The sequence below is a fragment of the Meriones unguiculatus genome, chromosome 7 (assembly GCF_030254825.1).
Source record: "Meriones unguiculatus strain TT.TT164.6M chromosome 7, Bangor_MerUng_6.1, whole genome shotgun sequence".
NCBI lineage: Eukaryota > Metazoa > Chordata > Mammalia > Rodentia > Muridae > Meriones > Meriones unguiculatus.
The window spans coordinates 104,305,915-104,331,027 of NC_083355.1; the positions used below are offsets into that span (position 1 = coordinate 104,305,915).

At 45.0% G+C, this 25,113-nt stretch overlaps 1 protein-coding gene across 3 annotated transcripts in view; it reads right to left on the minus strand.

The window, feature by feature from the left end:
- Kcnk10 (potassium two pore domain channel subfamily K member 10) overlaps nt 1-25,113 on the minus strand; it is a 138,290-nt gene that overhangs the window by 89,807 nt on the left and 23,370 nt on the right. The window lies entirely within an intron of this gene.

A 25,113-nucleotide genomic window follows, 5' to 3' on the forward strand; every position in this document is an offset into this window, starting at 1 on the left:
CCATCTGCGAAGTCCTCCGTCTCCCATGAACGATTCCACCGTGGCACCCTTGCAGGTTCAGGTCCTGCTGAGAGTAGCTCCTGAGAAGCACACCTGCCGTACATGTCAGCCAATGGGTTTCACAGAAACTCCCTGGGCTCTCGGCCAATTACACGCCCTCCGTTTGGAGGCCTACAAATGCGTGCTCGCAGCCACCAGCTCCACCGCAAAGATAAAGAAAACAAGACCCAGGCAGGTTAGGTGACTGAGCCAAGGTCAAGTGGCTCGGATTGCAGGGCCAAGACTAAAAGCAGAACAATCTAATTTGGAAACAGCCTTTGCAGTGGAGCATAGATGAGGAACAATTAAGAAACAAGGTGATTTCAGGTAGAGAGTCTTCCTGTTCAAAACTCAGAAAGGAATTTGTTTCAGTGCTTTCTGGTCTGTGGGGCAATTGCCTTCTTTTTTTTTTTTTTTTTTTTTTTCAATGCAGTTTATTCAGGAACCTTGAACAATCATCTGACCCCGGGGAAAGCCAGCCCACAGCTTAAGTAGCCTCTGGGTAGCCAACCCCAGCGTGCCACATGGGCAATGCAGATAGGTCCACATACATGGAAGCAAGCCAGATCCTCGGCCTTAGCCAAATGTGGAGTTGTTTGTGACAGAGAGCACTCACCATCAGGAAGGTGGAAGGACAATCGCCTTCTTTATTCTTAGCAGCAATGGAGGTTTTCCTACTTAGTATGTCAATAATGGGTAGATCCCATAAAGTAATGGCCCACCATACCGCACAGCTCCCACAGAGGGGTACTTAGCAGTAAAAGAGCTGTAGAGACCTGATAAAAAAGGAAATGTTGGATGAAGGGTGGGTATGGTCAAAATATATTGAAATATATTTTGTATGAAAGGTATGAAATTCTCGAAGAATGTTTTTTAAAAGAAATAATACGTTGGGAGACAATTTCCCTTTCACTCATGTTTATTTTTTAAATGGTTTCTCTTCAGCGCTCAGAGCATCTCATCATTACCCGTGTGGGGATGAAAACAGGAGTACATGTGGAAGTGGGATTCACGGTGGTTGAGTAACTTCTTAGTAATTTTATGTTACGTGGCTCTCCGGAGCCCTGTAGACTGCACAGTACTGTTTCTTCATAAATCCAGTCAACAAACATTCAAGCTTGCCTTGCAGCACGCTTGGTACTGGAGGTGTGCAAATGAGTAAGAGGCATCCCTGCTTCCAGAGTTAGAACTGACGCACACCTAGGCATGCATGGATCTATCTTCCCCTCACAAGGCCTTTTATGGAGGGCAGTGGCTCTTAGCCATTTCCCTTTCACAGGTAATGAAACAAAGGCCAGAGAGAAGAGACTAAGTAACCTTTTTAGTAATCCAGGGCAGGCTTGGCTGTCTTAGAGGCCTGACTGCTGAGAGCCTCCCCTCCATCACACTACTGGAAACAAACAGCATCCAAAGGATTAAAGATCTCATGAAAACCTGAAACACACCTACCTCCGGGCAATGTGAGTCTGCCTGAGAATGAGGCCAGGAGAGGCGAAAGGCCAAGAAATCCACCTCCAGGCTCCAACCACACCTGCCTGTAGCTGTCCCTTAGCCCTTAAAAGAGAGTGTGCCTTCCTTGGATTCCAGCTACCCCAGCAGCCAAACCTGCTTTGTCCTGTTTCCGTGCGCCACATATGCTACATGAAGGTTCCTAACTGTACAAACAATCAAGCTAGTCCCTTTGAGAAACAGAATACAGCCCAGGCTACATACACTAATGAGCAAGCCCCCGAAGTGTCGGTGAAAAGGCAGCTGCTCCTCTCAGTTAAACATCACTTTCTCTACCCCATCCTTCAAGCAGCTTGTTACAGCTCCATTCACAGTCCCCAGGCTATGGAAGCAACCTAGGTGTCCATCAACAGAGGAATCAGTAAAGAAAACACGGGCTATACACACACACACGGAGTTGTCTCCGGCCCTAAAGAATGAAATTATGTCACTGCGGGAACATACATGCGATGGGAGGTAATTATATTAAGCTAATTATGGCAGCCTCAGAAAGACAAACATTACATGTTTTCTCTCATTGGTAAGCCTTAGATTCTACAGAGACATATATCAAATTATGTGCATACAGATGACAGGCAAGTAGAAGTGAGACTGTCTCCGGGAACAAAGGGATTAATGGGCGGGGGAAGGAAGGGGAGTGGGGTACAACAAAAGTACCTAAAGCATATTAAAAATTTGTATGAAAACAGCCTTATGTAATTCAACGTAACAGAATTTTAAACGATTTTAAACTCCAACCTTCTCGCCCCTCCTGAGAATCTATAAGCCAAGCCCTTATGATGGCTGGGGCAGAGGGAGATGTGCTTTCAGTGCTGCTGCCGCTGGTAAGTTGTCTGTGCTTCTGTAAATCACTCCTTCTGCCCATGCCATGGTGAAATTTATTGAGTCACAGAAGAAAAAAAAGAAAAGAAAGAATGTAGAAGGGGCTAATTGACAAGAGGAAAGGAATCATCAGGGGTAAGGAACGAGTCAAAAAAGAGGGGAATACGGTCAAAATACATATGTATGAAAATGTCATATAAAACACACTATTATGTACATAGTGTGCATAACTAATATATGATAATAAAAACATTGAAAAAATAAACTCAAGATAGAACAGACCAAAGTCGAAGACCCTCGCGAGCCAACAGAAGGAAGTGGCTAAGAGCCGGCTGTCCCCCTGCCTCACACCTGCCCGTTTTCTCTCACCTGAATCACTGCCTCAGCTTCTAGTCTCCTTTCCCTTAGTTCCATCCCGCACACCACAGCTACCCACAGCTCTCCGGGGAAGCAGCAGATCGGCTGCAGGCAGCTCACACCCAGGGGAAAGAGCGCACTCCCTGTGGCTTACTCCAAGAAGGCCATCCAGGACCCAGGACGTGGCACTCGCCTCTCCCCCTGCCCCACCCACTCCCACACCCCTGAAAAAACAACCTTTGCTCCAACCAAACCCCAGCCTGCCAGCGCTAAGCGGCCTTCACTGATGCCGCTGTCCTGGGGAAACAGGACTTTGTTCCCCGTTCCCACCTTCTCCTTACTTCGTTTTAGACAAATTCTGGCGACTCCCATGTGTCACCACCCCTGAGAATTCCTCCTTGATCAGCCAAACCCCAGGATGATCCCAGATCTCTCTGCATCAAGGTGGAATTTTTGGGTGCTCCTAAGTAGAGTTTCTTCTGCTCCTCGACTTATCCATTCACCCATACCATACTTAAAATATCCAGCGGACCCCAGAGAGCCCTGAGCGCCCCACCGCCGCTGCCGGCCTGGTCACTATCACACCCCTGGAGGAGCCCAGAGAACCCTAAACCACAAGATGGCAAAGAGACAAGAGCAGCCGCGGATCCGCAGCTGAGAATTCTTCCACTCCCGAGGCCGAGCAGGGCGGGCATGGGGAAATGCCGGCTTACCATCTCTACCATCATCCAGTTTGGCCATCCAACAAGAAGAAATTCTAGCAATAAGAAATGAACACAGATTGGAGCTAAAGGCCTAAGTGCTTGCTTTTTGCCCGTCGACCTGACTCTCTGCATTATCTGTGCAGCATGGGGTTTTTATTATTTTTACCTAAAGATGTCTCTTTTTGGTAATGAAAAACCTGTTTTGGTTTGGTTTGGTTTGGTTTTTTTAAGAAAAAAAGGTCTGGTTTTTCTCAATACACTTTTAATGGTTTTAAATTGTTTCATATCTGGTCAAGTCAAGATTTTTTAAGAACTTCATTTTTAATTTGTAATAAATTTATAACTTCATTTTTTCAGAAAAGGTCAGGTCTTAAATACATACATACATATATACATACATACATATATATATATGGAGTTCATATACCTGCTCCAAAGAGTTGATGCTGGTAAATCAGCTTGCAGAAACAGACCAGGTGCTGTTGTATGTTTTCAGAGGCAGACACCCAGACTCCAGTGCTAAAATTCTCAGAAGACAACATGATCTGAGCACCGTGGGGTGCATGAGCTCCAGGAAGAATTAAGAAGAAGACCTGCATTGTGTTCCAAATGCTCAGTTCTGGGCTCTCTTGTTCTCCTATTGGAGTGCTAGCAAGTTCTTCTTATTCATCTACACAGTATGACTTTTAGGTTGAAAAGAAATCAGCCTTAGTGAGTCATCTCCTGTCCTAAAGAGACAAAATGCCCCTCTGGTCTGCCTCCCCTCTGACTAAGAACAAACGTGGGTTTAAAGACACCCAAGGCTATGGGACTTTTCCTGTCGTGCTCCATTACTGCATCCCCCAGCTGGAAGCGTATAAAGGAGAGGGGCTCATTTGAGGCTTAATGGACCAGCAACTCCATTTGGGGGACTAGTAAGCACATGGTCCCTCCTGATCATCCCAGTATCTGCTGCATCTATAAAGCAAAGACAGAGCACAAAGCAATGGCAATAACAGGGCAAGAAGGAGCCCAGAGAATAAGGCTTCCAGGACTCAGAAAATGGCCTCCCAGGCTACTCCCTGCCATGAGTTGACAACCCAATAGAGCTCCATAGTTCACAAGATGCATTAGGCAAGGCAGAAAGCATCCTGGGGAAAGGAGGGCTTAGTTTCCGCCATTCTCTCCTCCTGCCTCAGCGCCAAGCATGCCCCCTCCCCCAACATGGAAAGGCATGGGAGTGGGGTGCTACTCAGAAGGGTTCACACAGTACAGCAGGACACGTTGCTGCATGGTTAGCTCTAAGCAAGTGCTCAATGAACATGAGCTTTCTGCATCACTCTGAGCGGAGAGGACTGTGGGATCTATGCAAATAAACACAAGCGTGCAATGGCTGTGCTGGGCACAGGTGTGAGGGTACAGAGACCAGAAGAGGCTTCAGAGAGAGGGTGTCCACCGATATAAAAAGAGGATCAGGAGCCTGCCATAGAGCAACGGGACAGAAAGGAAGCAGAAAGGAAGGAACACCAGCCATGGGAGGCATACAGACAGACACACTGGACTATGCACCAGCCTGGGATCCTTAAAACTTAACCAGGTCTGTAGGTCAGGATACAGGATTTTAAGGCAAAGCTGGAAACATAGCAGGAAGCATAGAGGTTTAAGTATTATCAGCGAGCATGGGAAGCCATCAAGACCAACACAACAAGAAGAGCCACAGAATCAAATGCGGGGCGACAAAATCTTTCTTGCCTTCAAGAAGTGTAGAGATAAAGATGGAGCAGAGATTGAGAAACTAGCTCAATGACTGGCCCAACGTGAAATTCACCCCATGGGAGAGAGCCAACCCCTGGCACTATTAATGATACTCTGCTGAGCTTTCAGACAGGAGCCTAGCATAACTGTCTTCTGAGAGGCTTCATTGAGCAGCTGATGAAAACAGGTGTAGAGACCCACAGCCAAACAATAGGACAAGCTTGGGAAGTTCTGTGGAAGAGTTGGGGGAAGGATGGAGGAAGCCAGAGGGGTCAAGGACACCACAAGAAGACCTACAGAGTAAACTAGCCTGGGCCCATGGGACTCACAGAGACTGAACCACCAACCAAAGAGCATGCATGGGCAGGACCTAGACCCCCCTACACATATGTAGCAGATGTGCAGCTTGCTCAACACGTGGTTCATCTAACAATGCAAGAAGGGGCTGTGTCTGACTCTGTTGCCTGCCTTTGGATCCCTTCACCCCAGCTGAATGGCCTCAGTGGTAGAGGATGCACTTGGTTCTGCTGCAACTTGAGAAAAGGAGAGAAGGGAGAGGGAAGAGGTATGAGGTTGGGACTGGGAGGAGAGAGGGAGGACTGGAGTCAGGCTGTATAGTGATTAAATAAATGAGAAAAAGACAAATGTGTGGTGATCAAGCTGAGTCTCACAACAACATGAAAGAGCCTGTGAAGTGAGAGGCTGACAAGAGAGTGTGTGGTGGGGAGACATTAGTGGCCCTGGAGAGATGGCTCCACTAGTAAGAGCACTTGCTGAACAAACCTGAGCACTAGAGTTCAGGTCCCAGTGCCCGTATAAAAGCTGTGCATGTCTGCAACAGCAGCACTGAAAGCAGCAGAGGTAGGAAGATGCTGGAGCTTGCTAGTGGCCAGCCTAGGCAAAAACCGCAAGCTCCTGATTCAGCAGGAGGCCCTTTCTCAAACTAACAAGGCATAGAGTGATAGGCGAAGATGCTTAAGGCCCTCCTTTGATCCCCTTCTCTGGATCTCCTTCTCTGTCTGCAGACACCACATACAAGCATGGGGGGTGGGGGTGGAAAGGGGACTGAGTTTACTGGGTTACATTCTGCCCTTAACTTGGGCAGTCACAGAGAAGACAAAGAGGAGAGCTGAGCAACAGGCCCTTTTCTGAAGATATGAAGGAGGAGTGGATGGGAAGCAGGATACTGGGAAGAGAAGAGTGAGGAGACACTGTGTTTTGTTTGTAAAATAAATAAAATAAATAAAGTATGGATCACAGGTCCCTATGATTGATAGAAAGTCATAAGTGATAGAGGGGAAAAGGTCACAAGAGCACAGTGTTCCACAAGGCAGAAAATGCAGGAGACTTGGGCTTGCAGCCCCACAGCACATCCATAGGAGCTATCCTGGAGACACCAAACACAAGGAATCAGAACTCAGAAGGTGGGGGTGGGGGAGAGATCCATCCAGATGCTTAGACATGAGTGTGATGAGTATCTAAGTGGTACTGAAGCCACAGGACTAAATGAAATAGTCCAAAGGGAGTTGTAAAATGAGAAGAGAGTAAAAGATGAGCTCAAGGGAGCAGCTTTTAAGGGACCATGAATGAGCAAGATGCACAAAGGTGTCTGAGAAAGAACAGAAAGGAAGCGGGGGACAATAGAAGTAGCTGCTCAGACATCGTGGTGTTGGATCACATACCTGTGGCACAAACGGCATCGCCCATGTGGCCTGCCGCAAAGGAGTGGGTATGTGCCAGATGAATTTTTACTTGTCCTACAAAATGATGTGTCTGTCTTCACCATATCCTCTTCCTGATTACCAGGAACCCCTCTTTAATAGGATCCCTGGCCTAGAACTCATGGGTTTGATAGAACTCTTGAAACATGGTGGGATGAATTTGTTCCCCCCACCCCAATAAAGTTAACCTTCTGCCACTTTCTCAGACCCAAAAAAGCCTGGGACCCAGAGTGACTCCTGTATTTGCTGGATTGGGGACCTAGGTTGAATGTTGTTCTCTCCTTTGTCCTGACTCCAAGGTCAAAACTGTAGAGGTGAACAGTCACCACCAGGGCTCTTGGGGTCTAGTCCAAGATGCTACCGTAATATATTTTGATTCAAGACTCATGGTTTTTCCTTCCTCAGTTTAAATTAACTAGAACACTTTTACATAGAAAGACCATTCCCCATCCTTTAGGACTAAAAATAAAACATGCAGTTGCATCTCTCAAAATATCTTCTTTCCCCTAGGACCAAGTGTTTGAAATTCTATTTTGAATGTCATTGGCAGGGCTTTTCCTTTAAGTTAGGGGTTTGCCTCTCCCGGGAGTCTTTTTAAAAGCTCTTACCTCTTCACTGAGGACCCTCCTATCTAGGCTCCAAGAAACAGCCTGGAAATCCTGCTAAAATCCCTCCATTGCTCTTGTTCAAAACCCCACAGCACTTTCAAAGGCTTCTGATGCTTGTGTGGACAGGGCTCTCCTCACTCCTCCAGCCTTCCTTCCCCTCTACCTACTGTTCTCTCACTCTGCAAAGTCTTCAGTCATCCTCAAGTAGCTCTTAAGTAAGTGTACTGAGGTCACCAATTTTCCTTACGGATCCATAGTGGGAAACAAAAAGTGTGTGTGTGTGTGTGTGTGTGTGTGTGTGTGTGTTTGTTACACACAGCCCGTGACTCATTCTCTTGCCTAGGACATCTGATCATCACATCTCAGCTGATCACACTGGCACAAGTAGCTAAGGGGTGTAAATAAATTCTATGACAAAATGCTTTGAAATGGGCTCGTGTTTATAATGACCTAAAAACTAAGTATCCATCATTTTTATCAGTCAGTGAATATCTACTCTACACCAGGAATGTTCGCTAACATCCTGTATCCAGGCCACCACTCATCCATAGACTGCAAGAACCATTCTTCCAGGAAGTACAAAGCCAAATGTAGCAAAAAGAGCTGCTGTCCATGACCCTAGAGTTTGGGGAAGATGGGAGTTGTTGTTATTTTGCTTAGTTTTGCCTCTCTACATAGCCCTGGCTATCCTGGAACTCACTATGTTGAGCAGACTGGCTTCAAACTCACAGAAACCTGCCTGCCTCTGCCTCCTGAATTCTGGGATCAAAAGTGTGTGCCACCACACCCAGGTGACCCAGGGTTTCAGTCTCTCCCTCTCAGCCCCCTTTCCTCTCATCTACCTTCTTCTTGTCTCTTCCCCACCCTGCCTCCAACCCAATTCTCTGCTCAGAACCTTGCCTATTTCTTCAGCCTCTTGGGGCACCTGCCTGCACAGTCCACTATACTCTGAATGTGGCTCTTGGGTAGATCCTATTGAATTTCCACAATTACTGGGCCATGCTGCCTGCCCCCAAACCCTCCACTGCACACTCATGTCAAAACCCTTGCTCCTCTAAGGCTCAGGCCTCTGGATCCTCCATTCCCAATCTTCTTTGTTGATATTAGTAATAGACCTAAAGTCTGTTCTTGATTTCCCAAACCAACATCACTTTCATGAAGACCACTTTCCTGCTGTCAGGAACTCACAGGCAAACCACCCAACATCCAAGCTCCTTGCTGCCTCTAGTTCTGACCACCACCATCATTGACTCCCCATCTCAACCAGGAGCTTATAAAAGGTCCCCGGAGCAGATCTGCTTGTGATTTAGTGCAATTCAATTTACTTAGAACAGACCGGTAACAAAGAGTGGGAGAATCAGGGAAGCAAGAAGTAAGTAAGGGAGTTATTCCAAGGAAAGTTCCTTTGCCTGAGCATAGGATAGGGTGGGAGTGCCCTGGAGTCTTTTCCAGAGTTTGTCCATCTTTGATGCCCAGCGCTCTCTTACACAGTCACTCACCAAATATGGAAAACCTCATCAAGAATGAGATCCCAGTGGATCAGCGAAGGCTATAGGTACAAACCAGAGAGGTGAGCACCCACAGAGCTAGAAGACGGTGTGCAGGGGATAGCAGATCTGAGAGACAACAGCTTCTATGTGAGGGTGCAGAGAAAAGACAAGCCACCAGGAACCACAAAACAGGCCCTCACAGGACACTGAGTCTGTCTTGACTTTGGATTTCTCAGATCCATGGTGTTTTGTTACAGTAGCCCAAACTAACTAAGACACCAACTTGAGCGTCCTTTCTCCCCAGCTCTCTCCCTAACATGTTCTCATATCACATTCTACCTCTGCTCTCTCCTCTGCCATGTCCTGCCCAAGCTTCCTATCACTTCTGAATCCTGCTTAGATTTCATGTCCAACACTTCTCTTCAGCCAACACACTCAACTTCCTTTTCATTTATCTTGTCCTGTGTGACCATTAACCTTCACTGTCATCTTAACTAGATCTTGAACCGCCACAGAAACACAGCTCATGCCCTTGAGAGTGTTTTTTATAAAGGTTTAACACAACAAGGAAGCCCCCACCCTGAGCATGGGCCTCACCATCTCAGCGTCTGGGACCTGAGCCGAATAAAAGAGAAAGAAACCATGTATCAAGCATTCATCTGTCAGCTCCTTGATGGTGAACACAACATGAGCCACTGCCTCAAGCTCTTGCTGTCATGACTTTCCCCCGTGAACTGTGAGCCAAGATAAAGGCTCAGTCACTTGAGCTGCTTTTCTGCCAGGTATTTTATTGCAGCCTTGGGAAAGTACTTAATACATCATGGAACATCTGGATGTGCTCCTCTCGCAGTTACTTTTTGTCCCTGCTCTGCCTCTACAGGTGGGATGCTGCAAGTTTCTGGACAAATGGATGGCCTTGGAGGGTTGCTGTCATTATCAATCCACAGGATCCTTCTTCAACTGCTCCTGTCCTGTTTCCCTGCTGTCATGGCAAAAGTTATGAAGACACTAAGGCTAACCTCACTATATAAGTAGTACTTATACTCACTATATAAGTAGACATGATATGGACGGAGACACTACACAAGATACATATTTCCAAAAATTTTCTGCAGAAAGTGTTAAATATTACACCTAATAGGGACTTGGCTTCTATCTATATATTTTAAGGAATAAACTATTTATGCTGGATGGGGTGTGCCTTCCGCATTGACTCATTCCAGGTCTCTGAGACAGAGACACAATGCCCCCAGCACATTCTGATTTATGAGCAGCCCCAGCTAACTCCACTTCCAGCCTGGCTGCTCAGTGCTCATTGCATCTACCAAAACCACCATCAGAAAAACTCGAATAGGTTAAAAAATAATGTTTAGACACATCACCCTTCACTGTGCCTACGAGGCTGCAAAAATAAACAAGATCCATCAGAGGGAGAAGACAGTTTGTATGAAACATCCCACAAGACAGCTTTGCATTTTAGCATCAGCCTCTGGGTAATCTCCCCTATAAAAAGGTTCCTCTAAATGCACATCCGTGCTGCTGACATCAGCACCGTCTCTGACTTGCTGCTAATGCAGCTATCTGAGGCGAGGAGCGGGTGTGGGTTGCAGGAAGAGAACCACTAGAAGGGAAAAATGCCCATGGTATTACTCATGAGGCTGCGGAGACGGTGATGTGGGAGGCGTACAGATCCATTCATCTTAGGAGTTTTGAAATAGTAATAGCCCTGATTAGGGGAGCCTTCAAGGAATCGAGAGACTTACTAGAACCTTGAGGGACTAGCTTCCCTGTAGTAAGACAGCTCTGTGGATTCCCAGCAACACCCTGGGTTTGGTGGATAAGCTGGCCTCTGCTTGAAGGCAAGCGTCAGCACCGCCTAGGAAATCTCGGGGCAGAAGCAGCCTCCTAGGAAATTTTCCATACCGGCTGCTGAACACCTCATCCCATCCCCGAAATATCCTCTCTTGCTACCAATCCCTTCTGACAGAGGGTAAACTCCTCAGGAGGCTCCTTGACAGTGGGCCCTTGCGTCTCTGTCTGGGTCTTGCGTAATCCCAATCTCAAAGCACAGACTATAAATTCCTTGGTTAGGCTCCTGTTCTGTTCCCTGTTTTCTCCCTCTTCCAACCACCAGAGGGAAGGGGAGGAGGACCTCTCCTATCAGTTGACTTGGAAAGGGGCATGGGAGGAGGTCAGGGAGGGAGTATGAGACTGGGAGGGAATGAGGAAGAGGGGTACAGCAGGGATACAAAGTGAATAAACTGTAATTAATATAAAAAATTAAAATTAAAAAAAAATGCCTTGGTTAAAATCCACAGAAGGGATGCAACAAAAACTGACTAAGCATTCACTGTATTGAGGTACCAGGCGCACAGAAATGAGCGGCAGTGTCCCTGTGCACAGGGGCTGAGCAACTAAGAAGGAAGTAATTACTTGTAGGGAGTAGAAAATAGTACCTTCTCCTCCAACCCTGTGTGATGCAGCAAAGGCTCAGCACTCATTCTAGATCTCAGGGCCTACAGACACTCTCCCATGGCTCCTGTAGAAAGCTGCCAGACTTCAGGCAGCTCCTTATGCTCTTCAAGGGTAGTATGTCCAAAAGCCAGTGTGCACAGAAGTTTGCTCCAGTGACATTTTTCAAGAGTCAAATTCTTTCTCAAGACAGCCAACCAACCAAGCAAAATCACCATAACTGGTTAGACACAACTGAACATTTGCCATAAGCACATTTACCTCCAAGGAACCATGAGATTTATTATTTGAAAATGTAAATCAAATTAGATATTTAATAGTAGTACATAGTAGTGTTATACACTTGGAGTAGAATAAAAGAACTCTCTCCCAGCAGCTCCAGTGAATGTTAACTGCTGGTGTGTGATCCTTCTAAGTAACACAGCCAGGGAAACCACAAGACAAAAAGGGCCATTTTCATAGAAAGTAAAAATCTAACCTTCAGATTCTCAGGTTTGAGCCAAGGAACAGAATATTTGCAGAAAATCCTAGCTCATGTTTAATTCATCAGACAATCTTAATTCAACTTGTGCTTCATTTCCTTGAAATTGCCTCTAAAGAGGTCATCTGAAATGGTCTTGTGGTTATGTCTCCTCTACCTCATAGAGGAGAAAGAGAGGGAAGGAAATGGCCACAACCAATTAAAAGAGCAAGTGACTCAGCCTGGCTCTTGTGGAATTTGCGGGCATTTCCAAGAGTTCTTTGCCACTTAAAGAACTTTAATGGCCCCTCAGAGGCCAGTTACACGTAGACCACCTTTCTGAGGAGGTGATCCACTCAACAGACATTTGCGCCGTGGGCACCAGGAGTTTGATCCACAGACAACTTCCAAAGTGCTTCACCTCTAACTCACCAAGGACTTCCACGTGAGGCCCCTTTCTCAACTGTTCTACATCATCCGGCAAGCACAGGGTGGTTTATCCCCCTTCACCTATCATCTTCATAGTACACACGAACACGATGCAAATTTCTTTCATTCCATTTTTATTTCTCTCTGTTTTTTCTTCTCTCTCTCTCTCTTTAGGATAGGGTCTCATGCATCCAGACTGGCCTCCAACTACTAATTAACCAAAGATTACCTTGAACACTTGATCCCTGCGCCTCCTCCACCTCCTGAGTTCAGGGATTGCAGGCATGTGCTGCTCCCCACAACTGGCTTATGTGTTAGCACAGATCTCCCTCAGGACTTCATGGGTACGAGCTGAACATCCTACCAGCTGAGCTATGTCATCAGCCCATAATGCCATCTCTATCAACCCTGCATTTGATGGGAACCGGCTATGTGTTCAGCGCTTTAAAAATGTGCTGAGAGTTTAGTAACTGCATTGATTATCACCAGAACTGGTGGCTAAAATTCACCATTTGAACCATTTTGAAGTGAGCATTCAAAGTGAGTGTCCATATTCAGCAAGAAAAAAAGGAAGGCAACCAGTTACATTTGTGCCTTAGATAAATAATCACAATAAAATTTTAAGTGCACACCAAAGAGTGTCTAAAACATCCTTATCCCAATTTTTCTTTTTTATATAATTTGTGTTTTTATATTAATTACAGGTTATTTACTTTGTATCCCAGCTGTAGCCCCCTCTCTTATTCCCTCCCAATCCCACCCTCCCTCCCTCATCTCCTCCCTGCCCATCTCTAAGTCCACTAATAGGGGAGGTCCTCCTCCCCTTCCATCTGACCCTAGTTTATCAGGGCTCATCAGGACTGGCTGCAATGTCCTTCTCTGTAGCCTAGCAAGGCTGTTCCTCCCTCAGGGGGGAGGGGAGGTCAAAGAGCCCGTCACTGAGTTCACGTCAGAGACAGTCCCTGTTCCCCTTACTAGGGAAACCCACTTGGATGCTGAGCTGCCATGGGCTATATCTGTGCAGCCAGATATTTTTGGTTTTGTTTGCCATGGGCTATATCTGTGCAGGGGTTCTAGGTTATATCCATGCATGGTCCTTGGTTGGAGAATCAGTCTCAGAAAAGACCCCTGTGCCCAGATATATTTGGTCCTTGTGGCATTCCCAGGAGCCTACCATGGAGGGCCTCTGAAAGACTCTACCAAGCAGTGTATCAAAGCAGATGCTGAGACTCATAACCAAATTTTCTTTTGTAACTCAAATTTCATTGGTTTATCTGGTATTTTATCTGCCAACCCTAAGTTAAGGACCAGAGAGAAGCACAGCCATTTGTAGAAGGAATATCTTGTGTATTGTATGGGTGCAACACCTGTCAATTAAAAAACCTATGGCCTGTGGCTGAGGCAGGAAATAGGTGTGACTTCTAGCAGACAGAAGGGATTCTGGGATAGAGCCAGGAGCTCGAGATGCAGCTGCCAAGATGTGAGGGAGATGGACGCATGGTGCCTGAGCTAAGGTAACAGTCCATGTGGCAGAATGTAGATTAGAATAAATGGGTTATTTTAAGTTATGAGCTAGCCAGAGAAGAGCCTAGCTACATGGCCTAGGTATTTGTAAAACAATAGTTGAGTCTTGTGAGTCATTATTCCAGGAGCTTGGGGACAGGAAGAAGAAATGCCCCGGCAACATAATGGTGTCCTGCTATAGCCATTAACTATCCAGCACAGAAACCAAAACTGAAGGTAAAAGTGCTATGCGTAGTTCTGTGGTTTGAACGTGTCACCCAGAGTTTATGGGCTGGGCACCTGATGGCCAGTGTGGCAGTGGCACCTTCAAAGAGTGATGGAGCTGGGGAATGGTCTCAGCGGCAGAGCACGTGCTTGGCATGTGTGAGGCCCCAGATTCAGTCCCCACGACAAAACCCCAGAAACTAACCAGACCAAACCAACCAAACTCACCTCCTAAGAGGGCTAATTTCACTGTGTAGGGAGTGGGCTTTTTCCAAGACAGGGTTTGCTAGAAAAGCAGGTTTGGTAGAGCTGACATATTTAAGTAATTGTCGTTAGACCATTACAGGTTTAAGTGTAAGGTACTGCCACTGAGTAAGCCGATTCTTCTGGAGTAAATGGGACTCTTCTAATGACTAATGGAGAAACAATGCACATTAGGATTCTTAGTAGCCAATACACTATCTCAAATGCTCAGTCTCTTCACCATCCTTGTTTTATTTGCATATGTATGAGTTGGATAAAATGCAAAAACTACTTCTTAAAAAAAAAAAAAACAGCAGTACAAGTAATAGATTAGGTTCTCTTTCCTCTCCCACTCTTCTCTCTCACCCTCTCATAGTCCACCATGGATGAACAGTAGAAAGGCCCTAGATGCCAGCATCTTTTTATCTCTTATTAAAAATAGATTTTTTTTCATACACTATATTCTGGTTATGGTTTTCCCTCCCCCAACTCCTCTCAGATCCTCCCTACTTCCTCACCCACCCAAATCCACACCCTTTCTCTCTCTCTCCAACTAGAGTACAGAAAGACATCTAAAATAAAAAATAATATGGTATGTTATATTATGCTGCTTGTCAAAAGCAAGCTTCATAGTTGGAATGTAACTCTCCTTGGGATGCAGAAGAGTGGTTCCCCATAGTTGAGACATCAGCCATCTTACATCTGCCCATGTTCAGCCTTGTTATGAGGCTGGAGGGGGAGAAAAACAAACAAAATCTAGAACTTCGGTTTTCTCCCCACCTTTGAGTTAGCTAGCCTGAGCCTAAACTGTAGGGCCAAATGAGCTGGGTGCACAAGCTTTGCCTATGTGACCTCATTCCTGCAGGGCCCTTGTTCTCTCTGAAAACGCATACAATGACGGACAGAAATTTAAATACATGACATTGCCAGGACACTTACTTTATTGAATGGCGATAGTAAGCACTTAATGATTGCTAACTGTAATTATGACTAATTAACAAGTAATGTTTGTGAATGGGAGGCTACAGTGCCAACTATAAAGTTCCCATTAAACTCATTTTCTGTCTTATTTTGACTAGTTTTAACTATCACTACAGATTGTCAGCAGCCCCTGTCTCTCCAGAGACCAGCTCGTTGAAATCCAAAGTATCTGTCTTCACCTGTGAGCTCATTGACTTCTCATAGCATCTCAATATGCAATTAGCACAGACGCTTGCATGGTTCAGAATCCATGCAACGATACTCGGTGTTCATTAAGTGAATGAACGCTTACTGGTTATAATGACTCAGCCCTTGAATTCTGAAATGACTTAGGTTAAGAGCACTCAAGACCTTTTCATTAATAAAAGGCTACCTGCTGATCCACAGCAGACATCCTGATCTCAGAGCATGTCCAGAAGTTAGAAACTGTATTGAGTTTTTTTTTCTTCATATATGTTTGTTAATTCTTCGAGTCATATCCTTTAACAAAACTGACTTCTTTCTCCCCGCAGTTACCAAATGACAATAGCTCCTCAAACACAGATGGACTCCCAACCTCTCCCAACCTGTCCACACTGGGATACCATCCGACTTGAGCCTGTAAAGATCTTGTACCTGCTGTCACTATCACTATGAGTTCATATGTGCAAATGCCCTGTTATGTCTGGAAAACACCGTTTCCTTGATGTTTGGGGACCATTACTATAGTCCACATATTGGATTTTATAGGTCAAGTGATTTCCAAAAACAAAAACAATGCAGTTTTTCCAAAAACAAAACAAACAAACAAACAAAAAAAAACAAGCTGACCCATAACCATTTCTCCCATCCTACTTTTTTTATGTTAATGAATACTCTACCCGTGGAAAACCTGTTCAAATCTGAACAGGTTATGACTAAGGAAGAAAAAGACAGCCATGCCACATCTGCCCTGTTCTCTTCTGACACTGAGTCTTGAACTGATGGCCATGTTGTGAGAAGTCCAAGTCAGCTCACGTGGTGAGCCACCACAGATTGATGCCTGGTAGACACTCATCTCTCAGTCACAGGAGCTACAAAGTCTCCCAGTGAGCCCAGCACCACCATCCCCAAATCAAGCCGCCAGCGCCTGTAGCTTTCACATTCTTCCCTGGTGAAATCGTAAACATCACAGAACAGAAGCCGATCCTCTGTGCTACCTATGCTACCTAAGCCTGTGACTATTAACAAAACTCCTGTTTCTGCCAGTGAGTTGTTACACAGCAACAAGAACAGATCACAAAATTGAATGAAGCTGAAAGCCGAGAGTAGAACCCAAAATCCCTATACACTGGGTGGTAACAAGCAGAAACGAGAGCCTAAAGCAACATTCTAGTGCATGCTACTCTTTCTTTTCTTACGGTACACCATATGAAGATGTTAAAACCACTGTCATTCATTGAGTGCATTTATGTAGCTGGCGTCATTTCCAGTCCATGCATTGACCCATTTCAGTATAAAAGTTACTTTCTGAAGTAGGCACAGTTATTACTCCAGCTTACATTAAGCAATGTCTAGACATGCCACTAGTCAGAGGTACCGCTGGGAACCGAGCTAATCCATCCATCTCCAGAGTCTGACACAGTACACATGGGGTGCTTCTCCAGGCTTACGCTCCACGAATAAAAATACATCTGAGTCAGCTAGCAAGCGCTTGGCAGAGCGTCAACCCTCTGTGAAAATGTTTTCTTCCTTTCTCAACATCGGCATCACAGTTTCAAGTGCCACAGTGGCTTTTGATTGAGGAGACTTTAGGGGTGGTAGTGGTTGGTTGGTCTGTTAAAGTTTCAGGAATGTCCTTTAACTCAGGATCTCACTATGTAGCTGCCCTTGAACTAGAAGTCCTCCTGGGTCAGCCTCTGGAGACCTGTGATTACAAATGTATACACTACCACTCACTGCTATAGATTGCCACTGTTTCTACAGCAAAAACTATGCCCGTCTGAAAGCAAAATGTATGTCTCTAACACTGGGCTTCATCTATTGTCTATTCAATGTCTGCTCAGATGTCCAATAGGGGCTCACATTAAACATGACTGATGGAGAACTCTTGGGCTCACACAACATCACCAAATCTGCTACTTCCTCAGGATGGCTGTGCCTCTGTAAATGTTGCTTCCAGGGACTCAGCCAGACTCTCCAGTTGCTTTTGATCTTCCTCTGCCCTGATGTCCGCAACTCATCCAACCAACTCTACCTCTCAAGAGATATTGGTTTCCAGCACTCCTCTTCATCCCCAATTCCAACTGCCCCGTCTAAAGCTCCACCATCCAGCCATCCTGTGAATCCAGTTCACCCACTGCCTTGCTGAAAAACCTCGGGGACTACCATGTGCTCTTGGAGAGCAGCCAAACTCATCAAACTAGTGCTTCCCATTCTGGCTTCTGCCCAGGCCTCCGACTCCACCAGCTGCCATCTCTCCCTACATGTCTCTCGGTGACACTGGGCTTCTAGTCTGTCCCTCTTCTCTCCAGCCACTGGGACATTGCCCTTGCTCTTCCAGGTGGAACTTGTTGCTCAGAGATTTACAGACAGGCTCCTTCTGAACACTTCCCTATCTTCGTCTTGTGCCAAACGGCCAGTCTCCCCACCAGCCACTTTTGAACCTGATTCCTAACCTTATTTTCCTCACAACATTTTATTTTCATCTCTGTTTGAAGCTATTTTTTGTACTATTTGCTTGCTCATTCTGTGCCTCAGAAAATAATCCTCCCATTTAAAGGGATTTTGTCAGTTTTACTCATTGCCTATATTCCAGCATATAGATTAGCACCTACTACATACATGTTACCCAATGAATAGCTGTTGAGATGAATGGATAATGAGCAGGTGACATGTGTACACACACGCAAAAAAAATTTATTCAGCCAAAGAAAAATGAAGTTATAAAATTGCAAGGAAATGGGGGTGGTACTGGAGAATGTTATATTCAACGAGGCAACCCAGGATCAGAAGCACAAATGCCACATATTCTCTCCCCTAATCAAGTCCTGGCTACTAATTTTGACATACATATATTTATAGGATACAAATTATGAAAAGACCAGGAAACTAGAAAGGGGCCTGAGAGAAGAAATACGAGGCTTCCAGAAATATGTGTGTGTGTTTATTAAATAAAATAGATCATTTTAAAATTTTTTTAAAGGAATCAAATGCTGCCTTTCCCCTTGAGGCACCTAAATGCAAATTCTTTTTCACTTTCAAAAACCCTCCCCCCCCCCCCACTTCAAACTGTGAGTCACAAAAACAGCTTTGCACGGGGGCTCTTTATCTGCTATTCACACAGTCGCTGCTCGGAGAGACCCCATTATCATGGTGATAAATGATTTATGTTGCATACCTTTGAATTCAATCCCACTTTTGCCCAACTGTCAAGGACATGAACTTGTGGCTTTGGACCCTCCCTGGCAGGCTGGGAGGAATACAGCAGCTGCCTCCTAGGCACTCTGACACAGGCCCTCCATCCTCACCGGGACACTCCACGTCTGCTGCCCGACCTGTATTTACAGTCACTGTAAGGAAGGTATATTTGACCATCCTCCAAGAGGATGTACATAGCAGAATGATGAATTCTACAAGCCAAAACTCAGACAGACCCAGTTCATGACAGTAGCTTTGTGATCTTTGGTGGGAGAGAAGGAGGTGTCCTTAAAATGTACGTCTGAACCTCTGTTCTCATCCTTAAAATGGGAACAATACCTTCCTGTCGGTGCCGGGGTAAGACTTTAGCAGGTACTTCACAGCAAGTGCCTCTCCTAGTGCCTAACCTGGTGCAAACACTCGTAGGTGTCAACTCCTGTGAGTATTGCTGTCACTGTCCTTAAATGTTTATTTTGATGCGAGCGGTGTCTAGTTTGCATGCCCGCCTTGAAGCAGAGAGCATCTGGCACACAATAGCTACTTTAAAGGATAATTTTAAAATAGAGCATGTAGTGTGGTAGGCAGAATCGTAGTCCCTCTAGAAAGTGTCAACATGTTCCCTTACATGGTAAAGGGGCTTTACAGATGTGATCAAGCTAAAGACCCTGAGATGGCAGCATGACGGTAGATTTTCTGAATGATGCCAGTGGATGACCCAGGTCACTAAAAGAGGGAGAACAGGGGCTGAAGAAAGGAGTCAGTGGTTCCTGGAACCCATGCCAGGTGGCTCACAACCGCCTGTGGCAGCTCCAAAGGATCCAGACTCGGCCTTCCTGGGTCCCTGAAGTCATACGCACACACCTACACACAGACAAGCACACAGAGATGCAGAATAAAGATTATAAAGAAGGATGACAGGAGGAGCAAAGGCAGAACTGGGGCGTGAAGAGAAAAAAGGAAGGTCAGAGCACTGGAGTGAGGAGGCTTTGCTCCACGTGGGGAGTCAAGGGAAGATTTTTCTCCTAGAAATTCCAGAATGGGACACAGCCTTGGAAACACCTCAATTTGTAATATAGCAGAGAAGAATCAATCAATCAGTTAATTAAAACTCACAGTTTTAGTCCCATAACAACTATTTAGGCTAAGTGACCCGAAAGACCGTGTGAGAATACAGATTCATATTGGTTTAGCCATCCAGGTTGCAGTAGCTTGTTACCGAAAGGAAACTAATAGTTGGTGACGTTCAGGAGTCTTGCTCTGGGCCAGGTACCATATTTCACAGAAATGTTCTCCCTATGCCTGGACAGTACAGCCCTGAGGGTCTGCTTTTGCCACAGTTTAACAGCAACTCAGAAATACTGGGCAATTGGTTTATTAATGCCCAGAACGTTGAGTCCACCTTGTGCCACGTTCTCAGATACTTGAAACAGATACATTGCTGATCCAGTGACGATGTGTCTGTGAGTCTCTGGTACCAAAGAGAATTGGAACATACAGGCATCCTCACAGAACCGTGTGCACTAAAGTCCACAGGAGATTCTGATGGGTCTCCACAGGCACCAATCTCAGCCTTTAGGATCAATTCCTTACCGAAACATGCAGGCTTTCTCTTTCTCTACCTAAACTTAACATGCCATGTCCAGGATACTGGCCAACCTGCTCGGGCATTCTGAAAGTGTTGCTTTCTACCCTTAGTGAACATTTACCGGCAATCACCAATGGCCTTTCAATAAACTTCACTATGCATTCATTAATACGCTAAGTTAGATTACACCCATTTTCTTCAATGCATTTCTTCATTAGTGTTGCACACTGGAAGCACTAAAAGAATGGTGAGAGTTCATAAGCCTGTTTGTCAGACACCTCACTGAGGCAACCCACAGTAGGCAACAAATGCTTATCGGTAGCAAAAATCGTGATGGCCAAGATAGTAAGAGCCCTGCTCCACACATCACTGGAAAGATTTTGTTTTCTTCTGATCATTTGGTAGCACTGTTTTCTAAATCTGGTTTAAAAAAAAATTACTTTGCTCCATCATGTGGGTGGGAAAATTAGTGACAGGCTTAACTGAACAGCTTACAATCTGTCTTCACCCAGATTTGAATAACTACCTTTGGCATTTGAAATCTTGGAATCTTTGGTATAATTTGTAAAATTCTTCTAGGCTCTTAAGTAGCTCATAGGAAATAAGTTAGTGATTTTAAGCAATGAAACAAAATATTTTACACTTCTGTGAAGTCCCTGTGATCAAAATCTAAAGAGAATCCACCAGTATGAAAATATCTCCCCTGTTATTAGAAAAGTAATTAATTAAAATTGTTCATCAGCTCCTCAGTCCATCCTAAAGCAAGCTTCCTGAGGGATTGTGGACTTTATTAAAATATGCAGGTACTGAATTCTGGGATCTTAACCACAATAGCACTTCTGGGTTTTGTGAGTGTCTGAATAAAGTAATAAATTCTTAACTTACCAAGCAAGCAACTATTTCCCTGGCTTATTAGTACGTTCTTCATCTGGTCTGTTCCTCAAGATGACTGTAAAATCTTGCTCAGAAACCATAATTTTAGATTCTGAGGCTCATTTTATATAATTCCTGATCTCTGCCCTGCCAGCTTTTGAGGACACATACAACTGGACACAAAGTCCATGTATATTACGAGATTTGGGGACACGAAGCAGTGCATTGACTATGAAAAGGATGTTGATGCATGTACACCAAAGCTTAAATCCTGGTCCTACCACTTCCTGTGTAATGTTATACAGATTGCCTGCCAGGTTCATTCACAAAGCAAGGGTAGTAATGGTGCCTTGCATACTTGATAAAGTAATATTACTGCCATTGTATTAGCTCCAGATACTATACCACTTAGGTACACTCAATGGCCTTGATCTTACTTGGTATCAAACTCCATCTCACACAATGCAGCCCTTGCTGCTGTCTCTCATTTTCCTTTCTCTGTTCTGGTGTCTGACAGAGTCATGCTACATGACTCACTTATATGTATGTAGCAGGCCAAAAAAAGAGAGAAGCTACAAGCGGTGGAAGGTACCGAAAAATGTCCCTCATTCTTGCTCCTATATCTACAAAGCAGAAGCTATTCATCTATCTTCTGCTTCTTGCTCCCTGGACCTGGGCACCCAGGCACCTGAGTCCTGGTGCCCCTTGATCTACCTCAACCACTAAAATTAGAGGCTTAAAAAACGCTAAGGATGCGAGGCTAAGCACTGCACTCAGGGTCAGCCACTTTTGACCCAGAGAAGAGCATGTCTGATTGCATGCGGGTTGATGCCCCAGGTCCCGCCTCTGAGAAAAAGGTATCAGACGGGTCTGATGCTCTTTGGGTGGATGACACTTAAATGAACATCGGTACAAAGTCCCAATTTATTTCTAATATCAGAGATCAGACCTCTACTCTTGCCTGATGCGTCTAAAACAAAAAGGGGGAACTGTAGAGAGCTGCATAATGCCGCGCCTTAAAGATGGACCTGGTTTCCACCTTCCACCTTCCCGATGGTGAGTCCTCTCTGTCATGAACAACTCCACATTTGGCTAAGGCCAAGGATCTGGCTTGCTTCCATGTATGTGGACCTATCTGCATTGCCCACGTGGCACGCTGGGGTTGGCTACCCAGAGGCTATTTAAGCTGTGGGCTGGCTTTCCCCAGGGTCAGATGATTGTTCAAGGTTCCTGAATAAACTGCATTGAAAAAAAAATACCAAGTTCCAAATCAAGATATTCTATTGATCAAAGTATGGTGCCAGTTTAGTATTGTATAAATATTTCCTATAAAATCCAACAGACCATCAGTTACAAAATGTATCATTATTCTATATACCTCATAAAAAATTAAAATGTCTAATTAAATTTATATCATTGATAGAAAATATTTTTATGGCTGGGAATATAATTCCAAGGTAGGGCTTTTGTCTATTGTGCATGAGACCCCAACTTCAATCTCTATCACTGCAAAAATAAACAAATAAATAAATAGACAAACAAGTAGGTAGTAGGATTACATTCTTATTTCAAAATTGTTAAAGCACAAAAATAGACTTTGGAATCAATTTAGGATAGTGGAACATTTCTCTTGATACACACACACACACACACACACACACACAAAACGTGGCTGATTTCCTTGCTTCTCAGACTCCTGCATGGAGCCTGGCAACCAATAAATAAATATGCCTTTAATGAACAAATGTGTATGTGAATACATGAACTTCCTAATATGACCCACAGCCATATTACTGTGGGTCACTGTTACCTAAAAAGAGAAAAACAAAATTTAAGTTTAAAACCAAAACCTCATCATTTCACCAGCCTTCCGCTTAAAAATGTATTTTTAGAATAACAGTGAAATTCACTGTAAACAGCATATACCCACCACATTAGACCTTGGTTCAGTAATAACACCTAAAACTCCAGTGTCTGTTCAATAGCCAGTTTCCAAGGCTATCTTGTGTTTAAGTGTTCAGCATCTGAGACCGTAGATGTAGAAACATCTGGCGACAATATCCTTGGGGCACACTTGAGGTTTCTATTAGCTAGGAGACTGCATCAGCATCTCTGCCGACTGGGAGTGTAGATCCGTTTAACAGCACCATCTCCCTTTTTTTGTACCACCAAATTAGCTGTAGACCTGCAGCTGTTTCCTGACATTCAACTAGTCCCTGCATGGTGATGGGGATGAAGGCCAATGAGTCATGTTTCCCAACAAAGTTTCCATTAGAAGAACCCAGCCTCCGCTCTCCGCACAGAGTTGCTCCCTCCCCCCCCCCCAGAGTTACTTTATCCAAGTCATTGCAATTAAAATTAGTACATTTCATACCAGGTAGGACAGGGGTAGGCATCAGAGAAAAGAATTAAAAGATAAAAAAAAAGGAAAAAAGGCCAGATGAAAAACGGGATGGCCTGTGAGGGCAGGTGTACGGGGGAGGGATTTATCCGTGTTTGTGTGGGTGGATGTGCACATGTGGAAAACAGATGTTGACATGTAGCTGTGTGTCTTCCTTGATTGCTCTCCACCTTACTTTTTGAGACAGGGTGTCTGGCTGAACCCGGAGCTCTGGAATTCAACTAGACTCATGGGCCAATGACCTATTCCCCACCAGGTGTTGGGGCTGCAGAAGCACGCCACCATTCCCAGATTCCCTTCGTGTGCGAGGAATCTGAACTCAGGTGCGGCTGAGACACAGCCCCAGTGCCTGACTTCTAAGAATTCAAACATTCACAGCATCCTCTCGAGAAACTTCCACCTTTCTCTTTGCTCTCCAGTGGGAATATGAAATCCCGGACTATGCACTGAGTAAACCTCTGTCTTCTGTTTACCTAAACGTAACCACCGTAGAGTCGTTTGTATGAAGGCAGAATGGCATCCACAGCCACTGAATGCTAGGCCCTTTTCAGGTGGAAAACGTGGCATCAAGACAGGTGAAACTGCCGTGTAATTACCCTTAACTTTGAAGGCATTTAAAAGGAAATACCTATTTGACAGACAAAAAATTAGTCACTCAGGGGAACTGGACATACGAACTCAAAGTGATTGTGACAGCTTGTACAAGCTCTTCAAAATCTCAAGCCAGACAAAAACCCCAGCATTGAAATAGGAGGTTGGTGTGACGTCCCGCCCCTAATTGAGGAGCTGTTGGCAAGTGATAGCTGCTGGGAGAGGAGGGGTCCACTTTAAAGGTGGGACCCTCCCCCTGCCCCAGTAAATGAACAAAATAAAGAGTATGTAGGCAGCACAAATTGAACTCAGTGGCTTAAAAAAGAAAGATACAAACTTGTGTGAGTGAGGAAATGGGGGGGAGGGCATCTGAGAATAGTCGGTGGAAGGATGAATATGATCAAAGCACATTGTGCAAAATTCTTTAAATACAGGTATGTTTAGATGAGTTGTTCGTGTGACTGCCCCCATAATGCAGTGGCCAGCTTCCTAGGGCAAGTCAACCTTGTTCTAGTAAAGAGTAATGATGTTCGTGTTAGCTCTACCTCCTTGCCTCTTGACCATGAAAGTCTACACAGGAGTTATACTGCCACTTATCCTTGAGTAGACTTAAAGGTGAGACAGGAAATAAACTGAAGCCTGGACTGCCTCTGCTCTTGCACAGTGAAAGATGATGTGTGCATCAGATCCATTACCTGCCTCAACATACAGTCCTTGTCTCCTTAGCAGACGATTGCTGTCCCCACTATCCATAGCTCACGGATGACACTGGGCTCCTGGTAATTTAAGAGAAACAACTGCCGAGGCTCCATTGGTCATCGGTCAATGTCCATTCCTCTACACTATTTACACCTTTCTAATCCACTCTCCCCAGGACCCTTCTAGCCCAGACCTGGGGCACAGTGACAGCTTATGGTCTCATTATTTCCCACCCAGGTTGCTGCAGTTTCTTCTGAGATGGCTGTTTCCCCTTCCCGCTCATTTAGAC